Consider the following 21,415-nt stretch of genomic DNA (forward strand, 5'->3'; position numbering starts at 1 on the left):
AGATGTGGACTCTGACCACAATCTATTGGTTATGACCTGTAGATTAAAACTGAAGAAACTGCAAAAAGGTGGGAATTTAAGGAGATGGGACCTGGATAAACTGAAAGAACCAGAGGTTGTAGAGAGTTTCAGGAAGAGCATAAGGGAACAATCGTCACAAATGCGGGGAAAGAAATACAGCAGAAGAAGAATGGGTACCTCTGAGGGATGAAGTAGTGAAGGCAGCAGGCAATCAAGTAGGTAAAAAGACGAGTGCTAGTAGAAATCCTTGGGTAACAGAAGAAATACTGAATTTAATTGATGAAAGGAGAAATACAAAAATGCAGTAAATGAAGCAGGCAAAAAGGAATACAAATGTCTCAAAAATGAGATTGACAGGAAGAGCAAAATGGCTAAGCAGGGATGGCTAGAGGACAAATGTAAGGATATAGAGGCTTATCTCACTAGGGGTAAGGTACATACTGTCTACAGGAAAATTAAAGAGACCTTTGGAGAAAAGAGAACCACTTGTATGAATATCAAGAGCTCAGATGGAAACCCAGATCTAAGCAAAGAAGGGAAAGCAGAAAGGTGGAAAGAGTATATAGAGGGGCTATACAAGGGCGATGTACTTGAGGACAATATTATAGTAATTGAAGAGGATGTAGATGAAGATGAAATGGGAGACACGATACTGCGTGACGAGTTTGACAGAGCACTGAAAGACCTGAGTCGAAACAAGGCCCCCGGAGTAGACAACATTCCATTAGAACAACTGACGGCCTTGGGAGAGCCAGTCCTGACAAAACTCTACCATCTGGTGAGCAGATGTATGAGACAGGTGAAATACCCTCAGACTTCAAGAAGAATATAATAATTCCAATCCCAAAGAAAGCAGGTGTTGACAGATGTGAAAATTACTGAACAATCAGTTTAATAAGCCACAGCTGCAAAATACTAATGCGAATTCTTCACAGACGAATGGAAAAACTAGTAGAAGCCAACCTCGGGGAAGATCAGTTTGGATTCCGTAGAAATGTTGGAACACGTGAGGCAATACTGACCTTATGCCTTATCTTAGAAGAAAGATTAAGGAAAGGCAAACATACGTTTCTAGCATTTGTAGACTTAGAGAAAGCTTTAGACAATGTTGACTGGAATACTCTTTTTTAAATTCTGAAGGTGGCAGGGGTAAAATACAGGGAGCGAAAGGCTATTTACAATTTGTACAGAAAACAGATGGCAGTTATAAGAGTCGAGGGACATGAAAGGGAAGCAGTGGTTGGGAAGGGAGTGAGACAGGGTTGTAGCCTATCCCCAATGTTATTCAATCTGTATATTGAGCAAGCAGTAAAGGAAACAAAAGAAAAATTCAGAGTAGGTATTAAAATCCATGGAGAAGAAATAAAAACTTTGAACAGAATGGACAGTGTCTTGAAAGGAGGATGTAAGATGAACATCAACAAAAGCAAAACTAGGATAATGGAATGTAGTCGAATTAAATCAGGTGATGCTGAGGGAATCAGATTAGGAAATGAGATACTTAAAGTAGTAAAGGAGTTTTGCTATTTGGGGAGCAAAATAACTCATCATGGTCGAAGTAGAGAGGATATAAAATGTAGACTGCCAATGGCAAGGAAAGTGTTTCTGAAGAAGAGAAATTTGTTAACATCGAATATAGATTTAAGTGTCAGGAAGTCATTTCTGAAAGTATTTGTATGGGGTGTAGCCATGTACGGAAATGAAACAAGGATGATAAATAGTTGGACAAGAAGAGAATAGAAGCTTTCGAAATGTGTTGCTACAAAAGAATGCTGAAGATTAGATGGGTAGATCATGTAATTAATGAGGAGGTATTGAATAGAACTGGGGAGAAGAGGAGTTTGTGGCACAACTTGACTAAAAGAAGGGATAGGTTGGTGGGACATGTTCTGAGGCATCAAGGGATCACCAATTTAGTAGTGGAGGGCAACGTGGAGGGTAAAAATCATAGAGGGAGACCAAGAGATGAATACATGAAGCAGATTCAGAAGGATGTAGGTTGCAGTAGGTACTGGGAGATGAAGAAGGATAGAGTAGCATGGAGAGCTGCATCAAACCAGTCTGCGGACTGAAGACCACAACAAGAACAACAGACTGGCTTAAGTCCCTATAGGCATTTGCTATAAGATTCATTCTACATCTACATCTACACTTTGCAAACCCTGGCGAGTTCATGGCAGAGGGTATGTCCCATTGTACAGGTTGTTAAGGTTTCTTCCTGTTCCATTCACATATAGAGTGCAGGAATAATGTTTTAATGCATCTGTGCATTCTTTAGATAATCTAACCTTGTATGCATGATACTTATGCAAATTATATGTATGGGATTGCAATACATTCCTAGACTCATCATTTAAAGGTGTTTCTTCAAACTTTGTTAGTAGATTTCTTTTGGGTCTGTGACCACACTGGTAATGTGTAAAACTTCTGACATTTCTGCCACTACTGCAAACGGCTGACACATTAGAAGTTTTACACATTGATAATGCATCACAGACCAAAAAGAATTTTCTTGACTGTGACAATAGCCGTGGAAGCCTATGCTTAGATTTGTTAGTAGACATTCTCAGGATAGTTTATGTCTGTCTTCAAGAGCCTGCTAGTTCAGATGCTTCACTTTCTCTGTGACACTCTCCCATAGGTCAAACAAAACTGTCGTCATTTATGCTGCCCTTCTCTGTATACATTCAATATCTCCTGTTGTCTTAGTTGGTATAGGTCTTCCGCACTTCAGCAATATTGTAGAATGAGTCAGTGAGCACTCTGTACAGTGGTTGCACTTCCCCACTATTCAACCAATAAACTGAAGTCTATCATTTGCTTTACCCATGACTGAGGCTATCTGATAACTCCATTTCATATCCTACTAAATGTCACACCCAGGAATTTGCAGAGTTGGCCAACTCTAACTGAGAATCATTGATATTACAGTCATAGGATACTATGAGTTTTCGAATTGTGAAGCACATGGTTTTACATTTCTGAACATTTCAAGCAAGTTGCCAATCTTTGCACCACTTTCAAATCCTATCAAGATCTGACTGAATATTTATGCAGCTTCTTTCAGATAATACTTTATTATAGATATCTGTATCATCTGCAAAAAGTCTGAGGTTACTATTAATATTGTCTGTGAGGTCATTAATTTGCAACACATTTTCCTCAGGGACACCTGAAGTTAGTTTTCCATCTGACAAAGACTCTCCATCCAAGACAACATGCTGCATCCTCCCTTCCAAAAACTCTATAATCCAGTCATAAACATCACTTGATACCACACATGATTGTGCTTTTGACAATAAGCATAGGTGTGGTACTGAGCCAAATGATTTTCAGAAATCAAGAAACATTGCATCTACCTGACTGCCTTGATACAAAACTTTCAGTATGTCTTGTGAGAACAGTGTAAGTTGGTTTTCATATGATTGATGTTTTCAGAATCCATGCTGATTGGCATAGATGAGGTCATTCTGTTCAAAATACCTCATTATATTTGAGTTCAGAATATGTTCTAAGATTTTACAACATATTGATGTCAAGGATATTGGACAGCAGTTTTATGGATCACTTCTTCTACCCTTCTTGTAGACAGGTGTGACTCAAGCTTTCTTCCAACTACTCAGCACAGTTTTTTGTTTGAGAGATCTATGATAGAATTTAGTCAGAAGAGGGTCTAACTCAATTGCAACTTCAGCATAGGACTTCCATTGGATCATGGAATTTATTCAATTTTAACAATTTCTGCTGCTTCTCAACATCAATGACACTAATGCTTATTTCTGTAATCTTTTCAGTGGTACGAGTATTAAACTAGCACTGTTCTTGTGGTTTTTTCCTTAGTAAAGGAACTTCTGAAAATGGCATTAAGCATATCAGCTTTTGCTTTGCTACTCTCAACTTCAGTTCCTGTCTCATTCACTAGGGGCTGGACACTAACTTTGGTGCCACTAACATCCTTTACATATGACCAGAATTTCTTTGGGTTTTGTGAAAGATCATTTGATAATATTCTGCTATGATAGTCATTGAAGGTGTCATGCATTGCTATCTTGACAGCCAAACATGTTTCATTCAGCATGTCTCTATCTACAGTCCTATGCTTTGTTTTACACCTATTATGCAGTAGTTTCTCTTTCTTTAGTAGTTTCCTTACAGTGGCTGTGTACCACAAAGGATCCCTCCCATTATAAACTGTTTCAGAACAGCATTCACAGGGGGCTGCATTTTGCCTTGATGGCCAGAGACAGTGGTCACATGTATGTGGGTCATAATTGCACAAATGAGCATATGTTGTCTACTTCAGAAGAACACCTTTTGGCCGGGAGCTCACTTGTTTAGCAATCTTTTTGTTGTGCCTGTCTGCAAATCAGCACGTCCTCTATAAGGTGAGTGGCAATCTAGACTTTTCATAATATTATCATTATTTCATCCAGGATTTTCCAATATTTAAAATATTCTTTGATAGTTGTAGCCAAAATCCAAAAACAAAACACACAATTTTTTCTTTAAAGTACGTACCTTTTTGTTTTTTTATCCAGAGCCAACTTCAAAGTCCACAGTAATCTTATTTTTATGTGTCACATTTTCTGTCTGCTTTCATATTTCATTATCACAGTTACATTTTCCAAGTTTTATATGCAGTACTATTTCTAGCACTGAAAAACACTGAAAGCATTACTGTACCAATTCATATCTCAGACAATACCCACAACTGTAGTATATATAATCCAAAACAGCAACAATCATGAAGTTGAATATTAATCAATAAAAGTGCATTTTTGTTACTTATAACACCAGTGTTACACTATAATAATTACAAAGGATTATAAATTGAATCATCACAATCTGTACAGTGCATAGTTGACTATTCTTTTAAACGTGAGCCATTGCTTCTCTGTATGTTCCTGCCCTGTGACAAAAGTTTCAAGTTTCACTTTGGGTTATGACACTACCAACTTTTTAATCTAGTTTAATGAATATATATCTTTTGGCATGTTTTAGTTGTCCTTTGTACTTTGGTAAGCATTATTGCATCAACCACATCATATCACTGATACCAATTTCGATGTGGACATCCTCAAAGAGGTCAGGTCTATTCATTGCCATATGAGTCAATATACTTCTATGATGAGTGGGATTCCACACTATCTGTTCTACACATTTTCAGTAAAGGCATTCAGTAATGTTTCACAGGATGTTTTATCGTGCACACCACTAACAAAACTGTAGTTTTCCCAATTCTTAATTAGATATTTAGTCTCCACTGATGATTACAGTATGCTTGGGGAACTCACATACAAGTGAACTGAGGTTTTTTCTAAAGTTTTTAGCCACATCAGGAGACAAGTCTGGTGGGTGATAGAAGGACCCAGTTACCATTTTATGTCCACCACTGATATTGAGTCTTTCCAAAAAAATCTTACATGCAGCTTCAATTTCTACCTGTTTTCTGAATTAGTCAATCCAAATCTTTAGTACGTTATATCTAACAATAAAAACTTATATATGTATGATTTGGTACAGGTGATCATGCTGAAGTTATTAATTCATTCAGTATATAATACTGAAATACTTCATTTGCATTATTGTCCAGTAGAACATATATCTTTAACATATAACAATAAAAGTTTGTCATCTCGTTATTTCTGAACAGAGGATGCAGATAGTAATAAAAAAACAAGGAGCTACCTATTTACTTACCACTGCAGTTTTTTATTTGTAATTTATCAAATACAAAATGAGTGCTACACAAATTTCAGAAAGTTTTAAAAATATACTTACAATGATTTGGATTAAAACTTATTATTCTGTATTTAGTCATCAGTGTCCTGAATGTAAAAATGCATTACATTTTGTTAAAACATTGTGTTTAATATTGAATTATGATGTATAAAAAATACATATTATACAAAATTTCTACAAAGACAAAAGTTAATTGTATTCAATCAAGTACCTCTACTGAAACATTCTGTTAACGTCTGACAAAAGAATAGCTTGTTTTGTTCAAGTATTTCTTTCAAAAATGTTATTTACAAAAGAAAGTTTATAAATCTAGTGCATTCATTTGTAAGTTTGAAAATAATTTAAGTAACAAATAGTATATATTTCTTTTCATAAAATTCATGTTCTAGTTGGAAAATTGTAGTATTTTTTAAAAAGTGAATGCTTTGAGAAGTTTTGAGTGCCAAAAATTAAATTACAGATTGAAGAAAAGCTTGGAAAAAGCATTCTTTTATTCAGATCTTATGTTTAGTTGGGTTCAATCTGTCAACATCTTACGCTCAGTTTTGTAAACCAGCTGTGATGAGTGGCCTATTATTTTTCTGATATTTAATCAGACTATGTCATGTTGTGAAAAGTGATTTGGATGCAGTAAATACAAAAAAAAAAAAAAAAAAAAAAAAAAAATGGAAGGCCAAATTTGAAAAAAAATGGAAGGTAGTCAAATGTTTCAGTCACTACAATAATAAACCCACCATGCAGACATCAAGCTGCAAACTAGCTGGAAGTGAGACAGAAAGACACGTAAGTTTATCATTATTTCTTCCTAATTATACAGTGTAACACTGTTAGATAGTGTAACACAGGTGTTACAATTGACAAAAAAATGTACTTGCATTGAATAAAGTTCAGCTTTATGGCTACTGCTGTTTTGTATTAGATATATTACAATTGTGGATACTGTCTGACATACGAATTGAAACAGTAATGCTTAGAGTGGTTTTCAATGCCAAAAATAGTACTATACATAAAATTTGAAAATGTTACTGTGAGGACAAAATATGAAAGCAGATGGAAAAAGTGGCACATAAAAATAAGATTACTATGGACTTTGAAGTGGACTTTGGAAAAAAAGGAAGGAAAAAAGAAAACAATAAGTTCTTTAAAGAAAAAAATGATGTGTTTTGTTTTTGGATTTTGGCTAAAAGTGTCAGAGAATATTTTAAATAATCCAGGATGGAATAATGATAATATTATGAAAAGGATAGATTGCTATTCACCACATAGTGGAGATGTTGAGTTGCAGACAAGCATCACTAAAAGACTGCTGAAAAAGTGAGTTTCTGGCCAAAAAGCCTTTTTAAAGTAGACAACACACACTCATTCTTGCAAGCACAACTCACACACACATGACCAGTGCCTCTGGCCACCGAGACAAAATGCAGCTCCCTGTGAACGCTGTTCTCAAACACGCAATTGACATCTGTAAGCAGCTGGAAATCAAACTGAGTACTGTCAAATGACTGGATGCTCCTGAAAATCGGTGTGTTGGAAGAGCTCCCAGAAGTCATGTACCTGTGATACCACTACTGAAGGTTCCTCAGGTATTGTCCTCTCCTGTGGATCCTGTCTCTTCTGCACAAATCACAGGAACTGTGATTACTCATCCACCTGACTGTGAGTGGCATTTCAACAGTAGTTCTAGGTGTCCTGTACAGGGTGAACAAGGACAGGGGAGGGCTCAGGGTGCTATACTGATTTCCCTAGTCAACAAGTTCTAGATGCTGTCTAGCACTGAAACTGGAACTGAGCCATTAGGTATAACTTACCTGTTTTGGGGAAACCAGTTTTATCTGCAGTCAAGAGGATGCAAATGCAAAAGTTCTAACATTTTAGACGGCCCAAAGTGATGTGAAATTGGATTGCAAAAATTCACACCTCTCTCATGTCAGTTGACTTACTTATCTGCACAGCCAATCTACTTCTCTGGATTGTCAGCTCCGTTGATCTCCAAAACCTTCTTCTCCGAAGAATAATGCTGGTTACAGGAATTTATAAGGCTCTCTCTCTACTTTTGAAATAATTTAGTACTTGAAGAATACTTTTGGATCAGTCTTGGTATATTTCAACTTCTACCAATAACATATTTACCACTACTCACATTAATATTCGAATGTTTACAAGTCAACCAATTCATCTCGCATTAGACTTGATAAAGTACATCTGCAGTAAAATTGGTTTAACAACCACATAATTTATTAACCTGTCTTGCCTCTAGAGAGTCCAATACGTGAAGTACTTAAAAGTCTATATTCAATTGTTCATTCTTCTTTAACAATAATCACAGTCAATAACACAGTAAAGAATACTACATAATTAGTACTTGTTCTTTCCCCCCCCCCATGAACCATGGACCTTGCTGTTGGTGGGGAGGCTTGCCTGCCTCAGCGATACAGATAGCTGTACCGTAGGTGCAACCACAATGGAGGGGTATCTGTTGAGAGGCCAGACAAACGTGTGGTTCCTGAAGAGGGGCAGCAGCCTTTTCAGTAGTTGCAAGGGCAACAGTCTGGATGATTGACTTATCTGGCCTTGTAACAATAACCAAAACGGCCTTGCTGGGCTGGTACTGCGAACGGCTGAAAGCAAGGGGAAACTACAGCCGTAATTTTTCCCGAGGACATGCAGCTTTACTGTATGATTAAATGATGATGGCGTCCTCTTGGGTAAAATATTCCGGATCTCCGGGCGGGGACTACTCAAGAGGATGTCGTTATCAGGAGAAAGAAAACTGGCGTTCTACGGGTCGGAGTGTGGAATGTCAGATCCCTTAATCGGGCAGGTAGGTTAGAAAATTTAAAAAGGGAAATGGATAGGTTAAAGTTAGATATAGTGGGAATTAGTGAAGTTCGGTGGCAGGAGGAACAAGACTTCTGGTCAGGTGACTACAGGGTTATAAACACAAAATCAAATAGGGGTAATGCAGGAGTAGGTTTAATAATGAATAGGAACATAGGAATGCGGGTAAGCAACTACAAACAGCATAGTGAACGCATTATTGTGGCCAAGATAGATACAAAGCCCACACCTACTACAGTAGTACAAGTTTATATGCCAACTAGCTCTGCAGATGACGAAGAAATTGAAGAAATGTATGATGAAATAAAAGAAATTATTCAGATAGTGAAGGGAGACGAAAATTTAATAGTCATGGGTGACTGGAATTCGAGTGTAGGAAAAGGGAGAGAAGGAAACATAGTAGGTGAATATGGATTGGGGCTAAGAAATGAAAGAGGAAGCCGCCTGGTAGAATTTTGCACAGAGCATAACTTAATCATAGCTAACACTTTGTTTAAGAATCATTAAAGAAGGTTGTATACATGGAAGAACCCTGGAGATACTAAAAGGTATCAGATAGATTATATAATGGTAAGACAGAGATTTAGGAACCAGGTTTTAAATTGTAAGACATTTCCAGGGGCAGATGTGGACTCTGACCACAATCTATTGGTTATGACCTGTAGATTAAAACTGAAGAAACTGCAAAAAGGTGGGAATTTAAGGAGATGGGACCTGGATAAACTGAAAGAACCAGAGGTTGTAGAGAGTTTCAGGGAGAGCATAAGGGAACAATTGACAGGAATGGGGGAAAGAAATACAGTAGAAGAAGAATGGGTAGCTATGAGGGATGAAGTAGTGAAGGCAGCAGAGGATCAAGTAGGTAAAAAGACGAGGTCTAGTAGAAATACTTGGGTAACAGAAGAAATATTGAATTTAATTGATGAAAGGAGAAATACAAAAATGCAGTAAATGAAGCAGGCAAAAAGGAATACAAACGTCTTAAAAATGAGATCGACAGGAAGTGCAAAATGGCTAGGCAGGGATGGCTAGAGGACAAATGTAAGGATGTAGAGGCTTATCTCACTAGGGGTAAGATAGATACTGCCTACAGGAAAATTAAAGAGACCTTTGGAGATAAGAGAACCACTTGTATGTATATCAAGAGCTCAGATGGAAACCCAGTTCCAAGCAAGGAAGGGAAAGCAGAAAGGTGGAAGGAGTATATAGAGGGTCTATACAAGGGCGATGTACTTGAGGACAATATTATGGAAATGGAAGAGGATGTAGATGAAGATGAAATGGGAGATACGATACTGTGTGAAGAGTGTGACAGAGCACTGAAAGACCTGAGTCGAAACAAGGCCCCCAGAGTAGACAACATTCCATTGGAACTACTGACGGCCTTGGGAGAGCCAGTCCTGACAAAACTCTACCATCTAGTGAGCAAGATGTATGAAACAGGTGAAATACCCTCAGACTTCAAGAAGAATATAATAATTCCAATCCCAAAGAAAGCAGGTGTTGACAGATGTGAAAATTACCGAACCATCAGTTTAATAAGTCACAGCTGCAAAATACTAACACGAATTCTTTACAGACGAATGGAAAAACTAATAGAAGCCAACCTCGGGGAAGATCAGTTTGGATTCCGTAGAAACACTGGAACACGTGAGGCAATACTGACCTTACGACTTATCTTAGAAGAAAGATTAAGGAAAGGCAAATCTACATTTCTAGCATTTGTAGACTTAGAGAAAGCTTTTGACAATGTTGACTGGAATACTCTCTTTCAAATTCTAAGGTGGCAGGGGTAAAATACAGGGAGCGAAAGGCTATTTACAATTTGTACAGAAACCAGATGGCAGTTATAAGAGTCGAGAGACATGAAAGGGAAGCAGTGGTTGGGAAGGGAGTAAGACAGGGTTGTAGCCTCTCCCCGATGTTATTCAATCTGTATATTGAGCAAGCAGTAAAGGAAACAAAAGAAAAATTCGGAGTAGGTATTAAAATCCACGGAGAAGAAATAAAAACTTTGAGGTTCGCCAATGACATTGTAATTCTGTCAGAGACAGCAAAGGACTTGGAAGAGCAGTTGAATGGAATGGACAGTGTCTTGAAAGGAGGATATAAGATGAACATCAACAAAAGCAAAACGAGGATAATGGAATGTAGTCGAATTAAGTCGGGTGATGCTGATGGAATTAGATTAGGAAATGAGACACTTAAAGTAGTAAAGGAGTTTTGCTATTTGGGGAGCAAAATAACTGATGATGGTCGAAGTAGAGAGAATATAAAATGTAGACTGGCTATGGCAAGGAAAGCGTTTCTGAAGAAGAGAAATTTGTTAACATCGAGTATAGATTTAAGTGTCAGGAAGTCATTTCTGAAAGTATCTGTATGGAGTGTAGCCATGTATGGAAGTGAAACATGGACAAAAAATAGTTTGGACAAGAAGAGAATAGAAGCTTTCGAAATGTGGTGCTACAGAAGAATGCTGAAGATTAGATGGGTAGATCACATAACTAATGAGGAAGTACTGAAAAGGATTGGGGAGAAGAGAAGTTTGTGGCACAACTTGACTAGAAGAAGGGATCGGTTGGTAGGACATGTTTTGAGGCATCAGGGGATCACAAATTTAGCATTGGAGGGCAGTGTGGAGGGTAAAAATCGTAGAGGGAGACCAAGAGATCAATACACTAAGCAGATTCAGAAGAATGTAGGTTGCAGTAGGTACTGGGAGATGAAGAAGCTTGCACAGGATAGAGTAGCATGGAGAGCTGCATCAAACCAGTCTCAGGACTGAAGACCACAACAACAACAACTTTCATCATGGCTTCTGTGGCGCTAGCAGCACACACTTATCGGCGTCATTCGACTGCCACGATTACAGTCTCCTCATAACAAGCCAATCTGTACACAGAAACAGGTGGCACAGTAGATACGTTTTCACTCTACAACTTATCTTTAAAATATTGTGTCTTCAAAATGGTAGTTCTATAATTTGTGCGGAAATTCTCAAAGCACTACATATCCCTTGCCTCAGCTCGAACACATAATATGTTATACATAAACATCATGTACATTAATATCCCATGTAATACTAATACACATTTTAAGCAGTACACATTCTATTTCTTTTAATAATTGAGGACAGCCTTTTATTTAATACTTAGCTCTTCTTTCTTAATTCTACTTTGATAATAACAGTTGAGTATTTCACCTAATATTGGAGTCAGTTCTTTTATATCTAGGAATTGTGCGGACCACATTTCTGATTTCCAATCGTAAACTCCAGATGTCATAGACACTTGATTATTTCATCTTTTATTGTAATTCTTTGTACTATTTTTTCTTTAGCACATATTAGTTTCATTATTCACAGTAGTTTGTAGTCTGGAGGAACTCTGGGCAAATGAAAGTGTTCTTTCCGACACTCATAACACATAATAATGCTAGTGGTATACAGAATCCAAATTTACCAGAATAATTCCTATAAAATGTGTGACTTCTGTCACGATACTGTCCTTTGCCCCTAGGATCAGTACCTATACCTTACATGTGGGTCGACCCTGTGAGTTCACTTCCTCCTTCCATTCTGGTAGGTATGCCCCATCATAAAAAATCCCTATTCATCGGGCCACAGGTCATCCTATCTCTATGTAGGTACGCCGGCCATATATCCTTAGCAAATGCTGGGTATGCCCCTCTTGTCTGTCATGAGTAGGCCTCATGGTTCATTTTGTCCTAGTACACATATTTATGTATACTGTAATTAAATATTTCCTGGCAAAAATAAAAATCTATTTTGCACTTCACTCTCACTTCTTGATGCTTCATTTAGTCCCTGGGGTCCTCCCCTACTTTTCAACTTATACTTACTTGGTATATACTGTGTCTCTATATGCTACTCAATACTTAGGTTCTAAGAGTCCCACTATCCTACAAATCCTCAGAATATTAATTAAACTGACATTCCTTAATAATTATCACAATTGAATCCTCTCTGGCTTATGTTCTCTTTCATTATTCATGCCTCCTTCTTATACACTTTTTTTTAAAATGTGTGTGTGTGTATATATATGCAATACTGAATCATCATAGTTCTTATATGTATATATATATATTTTATATGTTTCCCTCTATTATATATATATTTTCCTATATATACATGTGATGTAGAACTGTCACAATAAACAACAATGTGTGCATATTTCCCGATGTATACATACCTTCCCCCTACAACACTTGACGGTTCTCACCTTTTGACAGGTTTCTAGTCGGTAGTTTCACTGTTTGTATACCCGTGTATCGTTATGTGTATGCTGATGTGTGTTTGTGCAGCCTGATTCTTTGGCCTTCTTATCTGAAGATAAGTTGTAGGTTATTGGAAACCATGGAAACCAGGAAGGACTTCTGCAATAGAAGTAGATGAATATGGAAAGAGGGAGAAATAGATAGGTCCTCAAACAAGAAGTAAGAAGGGAAAAAAATAGATGCGGTTGCTAAGATCAAAGAAGAGAAAGAAGACAGCCCCCACCCCTCTTCCCCAGGACCCCAACCTCGCCGGTACTTGAGTGAGAAGCCGGAGGAGGTATGGTGTTAAATTATCTCCTACAGAGTGGACATTCCCACCTTCACCTTTGAGGTCCCCAAAGAAAATCTTAGCAACCCTATGGAAACGGCAAAAAGTGAAGAATCGGGCACACTTGTTTGCGAGGGTCATTTGAAAGGTGTGATGTGTGTTTTGTGTTAGTCATGATTTATCTGTTAGTGTAAATCATGCTTTTACATACAATACCCATCCCATTTCAAAATCTGTACAAACCCTCCCCTCTACGTCACGTCTCTTAAAAGGTATAAAATATTCTGTACCAAGTATAAAATTATATATTCCATTATCACAGTCATTTAACTAGTCACACAATATTATGTTTTCTACAAATATAATATTCCATTCAGTTTACTAGGAAAATTATGCTCAATGACTTTAACTTGATTATCTTACATTCAGTGTGAGAATGGTATTCTCACGAATTCGGAAATTATTCCATAAGTTATGTGTCAGGTATGGTTCTCCCTATTTACTTAGGACTAGGATTACCAGGCAGCTTTCAAGAAAACCATTTTTTGGAATCATTCATATTAATAGATTTAGTGATGTCGACTTCATCCAGACTTCTGTCCACAAATTTGCACAGAAACTGGTGAAGCGATTACTTACAAAAACTAATTCAGGCAAAAATAAAACCTAACTATGCATGGAGAGTGGGAGAGACTGCCTGGCTAGGCAGATTTAGTCTATCTTAGCTCAGGGGTAATGTGCAAACCAATTCCCATCTCACCACCTAGCAAGTCAGAATAAGTTGGGATAAGACAGGACAAGTCGTGAGGACAGGTAGGGGCACCCCTAGAATAACCGAGGACGATGCAATCAAAATTCCTAGTGGGCACTAACTCTCTAACAACCAACGTTGATGCAGTCAAACTCCTAGCGGGCACAACTCTCTAACAACCGAGGATGATGCAGTCAAACTCCTAGCGGGCACAACTCTCTAACAACTGAGGATGATGCAGTCACCTACCATGAGCAGTTTTGGGTGATGTAATAACAATTCCTCGATGGCATGTTTCTCTAATAGACTGTAAGCAGGGGATGATAGAATAGTGTAAGAAGTAGGGGGTAGTGTAAGAAGTTGGGGGAATTTGGTGCAGGAAAATTTTATTACAGAAGAAACGCCAAAAACAACTCGGGATCCGATGGTTGTCACTCCGCCCGTTAACACCCAACATTAACATCCCTGGGAGATAGATGACTCTGCCCGGATCCCATGGATCTGACATTAACTTCACTTGAGCAAGTGCAGACAAGTACTTCTCATTAAATTTTGTTTGAAAGTCTCCCCACTGCAAAACAATCACCCCTTCACTAGTCAATACCACATTAGGTGAAGTTACTCTAAGTTCTACTCTATCATGGATAAGTTTAAATTCTATCCACAAGTCATCTATACTTCTCTTGGTATTACTAAGTTCTGAAGAAAAAATGGGAGATATGTTGTCAGAGGTTATTCTTGCGGCAGCTTTTTGGTCTATCATCTCTTCTACTTGTTCCTCCAGACTGCTTATATTTATTATGTCTGAGGTTACTTGTTTCTCTTTAAAGTTTCTTTCCACATTATCTACTCGAGTGTTAATGCCTGCAGTTTGCGATTGGACTATTGGTATTAACTTATCCTGCTTTTCAACATTTTCTTTTAAGGTATGTAACCTCTGCTTTACAGCATCAAATGTAACATTACATACATTTTGAAATAATCCTAATTTTTCACTCCGTTCAGTTTCTACACTATTACATTTATCTTCAATCTCAAATTCTAACCTTTTTTTCAAATTCTGGAATTGATCATTCTGTCTCTGATTTAAGTCAGTGAACAGTTGATTTACATGACTGCTTAAAGAACTAGTTAATTCACCTTTCAAATCTATTTTAAGATTTTCTACTTTAGTAGTTAAAGTGTCAAATTCAGTCTTCAAATTTCCCATACGTTCACATAAATTACTAAAATCTTTACTTTGTGAATCTACCTTAGCACTTAACAATCCTAAAGTTTTATTCTGAACATCCAATTTATCAATTAATTGAGTATTCACTGTATCTAATTCTCTACTTAAATTAGCACTATGGTGCACCGAGTTTTTCACTTAAAGTTGCACTTATTTCATTTCTCAAAGAAGCACCGTGGTCATCTATTTTATAATTTAATTGAGTATTTACTGAGTTTAATTTGAGACTAAGTTCCTTTCTTAAAGAAACATTTATCCATTAAGCCTAATTCTTTACTTTATGCATCCAATCTAGAATTTAATTGTAAACTCTCAGCTTTGTTGAGATTCGCTAACTCAGACCAATCAGGTCCCTCTCTACTAATTTTCATAGCCACTGCTGGTTCGGAACTTTCTTCAGCTGGCTGTATTTTTTCCTTGGTTTTACCAACTTTAGATCCAGTAATCATTTTAAAAAAAACTGAGCAAAATAACTACACTAATACAGTCTAGTGAACGGTTTCTTCAACTTTATACTCGAACAATTATTGTTTTTCACTCACCTGATGTAGAGTTTTAGGCTGTGTCAGTGAGCAGGTGTGGAATCAGCACCGGTGAACAGTAACTGGTGCCAGTGGTGAGGGGTTCCTGGTTTCTGCATCCATGTCGGATGTTGTCTCCGCGTCTGTGTCCCCGTGACGCGTATGAGAGCTGTACACTTCTGCTGGATCTTCTTAGTTGAATTACTCTTGTCATATCTCTTCTTAGTCTAATACGTCAAGGTCTTCTTTCTGTTCTTTTAACATTATTATATTCGTACGTCTTTCACAGTGTTGCATTCACAGATTTTTTCATTTGATTTTTGGACTTAAACCAATGACGCGAAACAGTCCTCTTGTCTTGTTATACCTGATTGTTATGGCAACACATCATATCTTCTGCTTAGATTTCCTCTCAAAATTCCCGTTTTTTCAAGTCCTTTGCACTGGTCGCCACGTTCTAATGCTTTTTGATGATAGAATGTGTGCAGTAAATATACAAACTTTATGTTTTCACCAATTAACAATGTATTGGATTATGCTAATAATATTCTCACATTTTGCATGTAAATATCTCCATCTTCTCGTATTTTACTCATATTTCAAGCTTTAGAAATGAATTAAATTAACATTCATAAGCGAGTTGGTTTAAGAGCCACTCGTAATTTATGAACATGTCTTGCCTCTAGAGAGTCCAATACGTAAGGTACTTAAAAGTCTATATTTAATTGTTCAGTTTTCTTTAACAATAATCACAGTCACTAAAACAGCAAGGAATACTACATAATTACTCCTTGTTCTTTCACCACGGCTTCTGTGGTGCTAGTGGGAAACACCTGTCGGCATTGTTCGACCGCCACGCTTACAGTCTTCTCACAACAAACTTCCAACCTGCACACGGAAACAGGTGGTGCAGTACACACATTTCCACTCTCCCACTTATCTTTAAAATATCGTGTGTTTGATATGGTAGAAGGACGAGTGGTTCTAGAATTTATGCGGAAATTCTTGAAGCACTACAAGGTGTAGGTCATCAACATTTCAAACATACAGTGAGTGATGGTACCTCTCAGTGAAAAGGCAGCAATAGACAGGAATGGACACCAGATCCACTCAGTGTGTATGCCTGGGGGCCTCATTTAATATGTTGAAGACATTATCCCTGCAGCGATTGAGAGGGCAGGGTGCAACCAACTGCAGATTGTGGGGCACGTAATACCTGTCATCTGGGCTCCGAGGATACATTTGTCTCATTCAGGCAACTGGCATAGAAGAGTGAAAATATCAGCCTCACACACAGAGCCCCACTGAAGCTCACAAGCTGCAGCATTGCCTGAGATTGAACCATAGCTGTTTGGTTCTGAGTCAAGTAGAAGGACTGAACCAAAGACTTTGAAGGTTCTGTGGGAAGCTAGGCTGTGATATCCTGAGGCTGAGAACTGTAGGGTCCCGTTAAATGAATCATGTGCGCACCACACATCAGAGGCTATCCATATGTGTGTGGGATGCATTATATATATATATATATATATATATATATATATATATATATATATATATATATATAGAGAGAGAGAGAGAGAGAGAGAGAGAGAGAGAGAGAGAGATTAGGTGACTCCCCATCCAATCCAGATAATGATAGCTGTAGGAAACCCAGAAGTATCAGTGTAAGGAAGAAAAAAAAAATGCCTCCCATAGGTGACAGTACAAAAATCCTAGTGGTTAATTGCCAAAGAATTACAAAGTGTCAAAATTTGAAGTACTCCTGAAAAGCAATGAAGCCTACATAATACGAGGGCCGTTCAGAAAGGAACCTCCGGTTGATTTAAAAAAATACACCAAGTTAAATAAAAATATTTTAATATATACATCTTACCACTACATCTTTGCACTATTTTTCTACATAGTCTCCATAGCGATTGAGGCACTTATCGTATCTCTTCACAAGCTTTGAAATTCCTTCTGCATAAAAATCACCCGCTTGTGCCTGGAGCCAGCCTGTGACCGCATCTTTGAGCTCTTCATCGTCATCAAACCGCTGTGACCCGAGCATGAAGAGGTGATAATCACTTGGCGCCAGGTCTGGGCTGTAAGGTGGATGGTTGATAACGTCCCACTTGAAGGACTCAAGAAGGGCCATTGTTCTGCGAGCAGAGTGAGGACGGGCGTTATCGTGCAAAAAAACGATACCGGAAGTCAGCATACCACGGCGTTTGTTCTGTATAGCCCGTCGTAACTTTTTTATTGTTTCACAGTACACGTCTTGATTAATGGTCGTACCACGTTCCATGAATTCAACCAACAACACCCCTTTGGCATCCCAAAACACCGTTGCCATCAGTTTTCTGGCAGAAAAATCTTGCGAGGCTTTTCTTGGTTTGGTAGGCGAATTTGAATGTGCCCACATCTTTGATTGTTCTTTTGTCTCAGGGTTCACGTACTTAATCCAGGTTTCGTCACCGGTCACGATTCTGTTTAACAATGGTTCTCCTTCGTCCTCATAACATGACAGAAAGTCTAATGCAGAGGCCATTCTTTGAGTTTTGTGGTGGTCGGTAAGAATTTTGGGCACCCATCATGCACAGAACTTACGGTAACCCAATCTTGCTGTCACTATCTCGTACAAGAGAGTCTTAGAAATCTGTGGAAAACCAGTAGACAACTCCGACATTGAGAAACGTCGATTTTCACGAACTTTTGCATCAACTGTCTGAATGAATTCGTCAGTCACCAATGATGGTCTACCACTCCTCTCTTCATCATGAACGTTTTCACGTCCACTTTTAAATAAACGTACCCATTCACGGACAACTCCTTCACTCATAACTCTTGGTCCGTACACGGCACAAAGCTCACGATGAATAGCTGCTGCAGAATATCCTTTGGCTGTAAAAAACCTTATGACAGCACGCACTTCACATTTGGCGGGGTTTTCTATTGCAGCACACATTTCAAACTGCCACAAAAACTAAACTAGCGCAGGTACGACGTTCACTCGACCACGGCTTGATGCCGACTGACCTGTTGAGTGCGTGAACGCACAGATGGCGTCGCTACTCCCCCCACAACCTGCACTGTGACCAATCGGAGGTTACTTTCTGAACCGCCCTCGTATTAGGTACAGAAAGTGGGTTGAAACCTGAAATTGATAGCAGTCAGACTTTTGGGGAAAATTTAGGTGTATATCGATGGGATAGTCTAATGGGAAATGGAGGTGGTGTACTTGTTACAGTAGACAAGAAATTCAAATCCACCGAGATAGAAACTGAAGCTGCATGTGAGACTGTTTGCACAAGATTCAGTATCAGGGATGGACATAAAATTGTAATTGGATCCTTCTGTCACCCACCAAACTCATCTTATAATGTACTGAAAACTTCAGAGAAAATTTCAATTCACTTGTAAGTAAGTTCCCCAGTCATACTGTAATCATCAGTGGAGACTTTAATTATCTAACAATCAATTGGGAAAATTACAGTTTTGTTAGTTGTGGGCATGATAAGACATCCTGTGAAACATTACTAAATAGCTTCTCTGAAAACTGTCTAGAACAGATAGTTCAGAATGCCAATCATGAAGGAAATATTGTGGATCTAATGGCAACTAATGGACCTGACATCTTTGAGAAAGTCCACATTGAAACTGGTTTCAGTGACCAGGAAGCAATTATGACAACAATGATTACCAAAGTACAAAGGACAACTAAAACAAGCTTACAGATATATAACGTCAATAAGCTAGACAAAAAAATCAGTAGCTTCATATCTCAGTGAGGAACATGATACTTTCAGCACAGGGCAGGAGCATGTAGGTGAACTATGGCTCTAGTTTAAAAGAGCAGTTGCCCATGCACTGGATAGATATGTACCCTGTAGAACAGTTACTAATGGGGGGGGACCCTCCATGGTATAATCACTGTGAAGGAACTTCTAAGGAAACAGAGATTAATGTATAATAGGTGTAAAACAAAGCTTATGACTATAGATAGAGACATGCTGAATGAAATGCATTTGGCTGTCAGCAGAGCAATGCAGGACACCTTCAACAACTACCATAGCAGAATATCATCAAGTAGTCCGCCCCCGTTAGCTGAGTGGTCAGCGCAGTGGAATACCACACCATGGGGCCCGGGTTCGATTCCCAGCTGAGGCAGATTTTCTCCGCTCAGAGACTGGGTGTTGTGTTGTCCTCACTATCATTTCATCCCCATGACCAATGCACAAGTCGCCCAATGTGGCATCAAATGCAGTAAGTACTTGCCCTCAGTGGCCGAACTTCCCCAAATGGGGAACTCCCGGCCCATGATGCCGTGTGCTCACTTCACTTCATATCATCAAGTAATCCTTCACAAAACCCAAAAAAATTCTGGGTATGTACAAAGGTTGTGAGCGGCACCAAATTTAGTGTCCAGCCCCTAGTAAATGAGACAGGAGCTGAAATTGAGTGTAGCAAAGCAAAAGTTGAAATGCTTAACTCTGTTTTAAAAACTCCCTTTGCAAAGGAAAAACCACAAGAACAGACCCAATTTAATACTTGTACCACTGAAAAGATCACTGAAAGAAGCACTAGTGTTGGTGGAGTTGGGAAACAGCTGAAATTGATAAAACTGAATACATTCTTAAAGGTCCAATGGAATCCCTGTCAGATTCTATACAGAATCTGCAGTTCAGCTAGCCCTATTCTAACTATATTCTATCATAGATCCCTCAAACAAAAAACTTTGCTGAGTAGGTGGAAGAAAGTTTAAGTCACTCTTTCTACAACCAAACTTTGTCTCAAAACCTAGCAGAAAATGCAAAGAGATTCTCAGCGTGTGTAAAGTATGCTAGCAGCAAGACACAATCAGTGCCTCCTCTGCCTGATAGCAATGGAGATCCTATCGAAGACAGTGCTGCCAAAGCAGAGTTACTAAACAGAGCCTTCCAAAATGCATTCAAAAAAGAAGATGAAGTAAACATTCCAGAATTCAAATCAAGAACAGCTGCCAACATGAGTAACGTAGAAGTAGATATCCTCGACACAGTGAAGCAGCTTAAATCATTTAATAAAAGCAAGTCTTCTGGTCCAGACTGTATACCAATTAAGTTCCTTTCAGAGTATGCTGATGCAATAGCTCCGTACTTAACAATCATATACAACCATTCACTCGACAAAAGATCCATACCCAAAGACTGGAAAGTTGCATAGGTCACATCAATATTCAGATAGTTCAGAATGCCAATCATGAAGGAGTAATCCAGTAAATTACAGGCCCACATCATTAATGTCTATATGCAGCAGGATTATGGAACATATATTTTGTTCGACCATTATGAAGTACCTTGAAGAAAATGGTCTACTGACACACAGTCAACAGGGATTCAGAAAACATCGTTCTTGTGAAACACAAGTTGCTCTTTACTCACATGAAGTGTTGAGAGCTATTGACAGGGGATTTCAGATTGATTCCATATTTCTGGATTTCCAGAAGGCTTTTGACACTGTACCCCACAAGCAGCTTGTAGTGAAATTGCGTTCTTGTGGAATGTCATCTCAGTTATGTGACTGGATTCATGATTTCCTGTCATAGAGGTCACAGTGTAGTAATTGACGTAACGTCATCAAGAAAAACAGAAGTGAATTCTGGCGAACCCTGAGGTTGTGTTGTAGGTCCTTCGCTGTTCCTTACCTATATAAATGATCTAGGAGACAATCTGAGTAGCTGTCTTAGGTTCTTTCCAGATGACGCTGTCATTTATTGACTAATAAAG

The 21,415-nt window shown here is 38.4% G+C and overlaps 1 protein-coding gene across 1 annotated transcript in view; it reads right to left on the reverse strand.

The window, feature by feature from the left end:
- LOC126199241 (uncharacterized) overlaps positions 1 to 21,415 on the reverse strand; it is a 197,822-nt gene that overhangs the window by 9,511 nt on the left and 166,896 nt on the right. The window lies entirely within an intron of this gene.

This window comes from Schistocerca nitens, chromosome 8, assembly GCF_023898315.1.
Source record: "Schistocerca nitens isolate TAMUIC-IGC-003100 chromosome 8, iqSchNite1.1, whole genome shotgun sequence".
NCBI lineage: Eukaryota > Metazoa > Arthropoda > Insecta > Orthoptera > Acrididae > Schistocerca > Schistocerca nitens.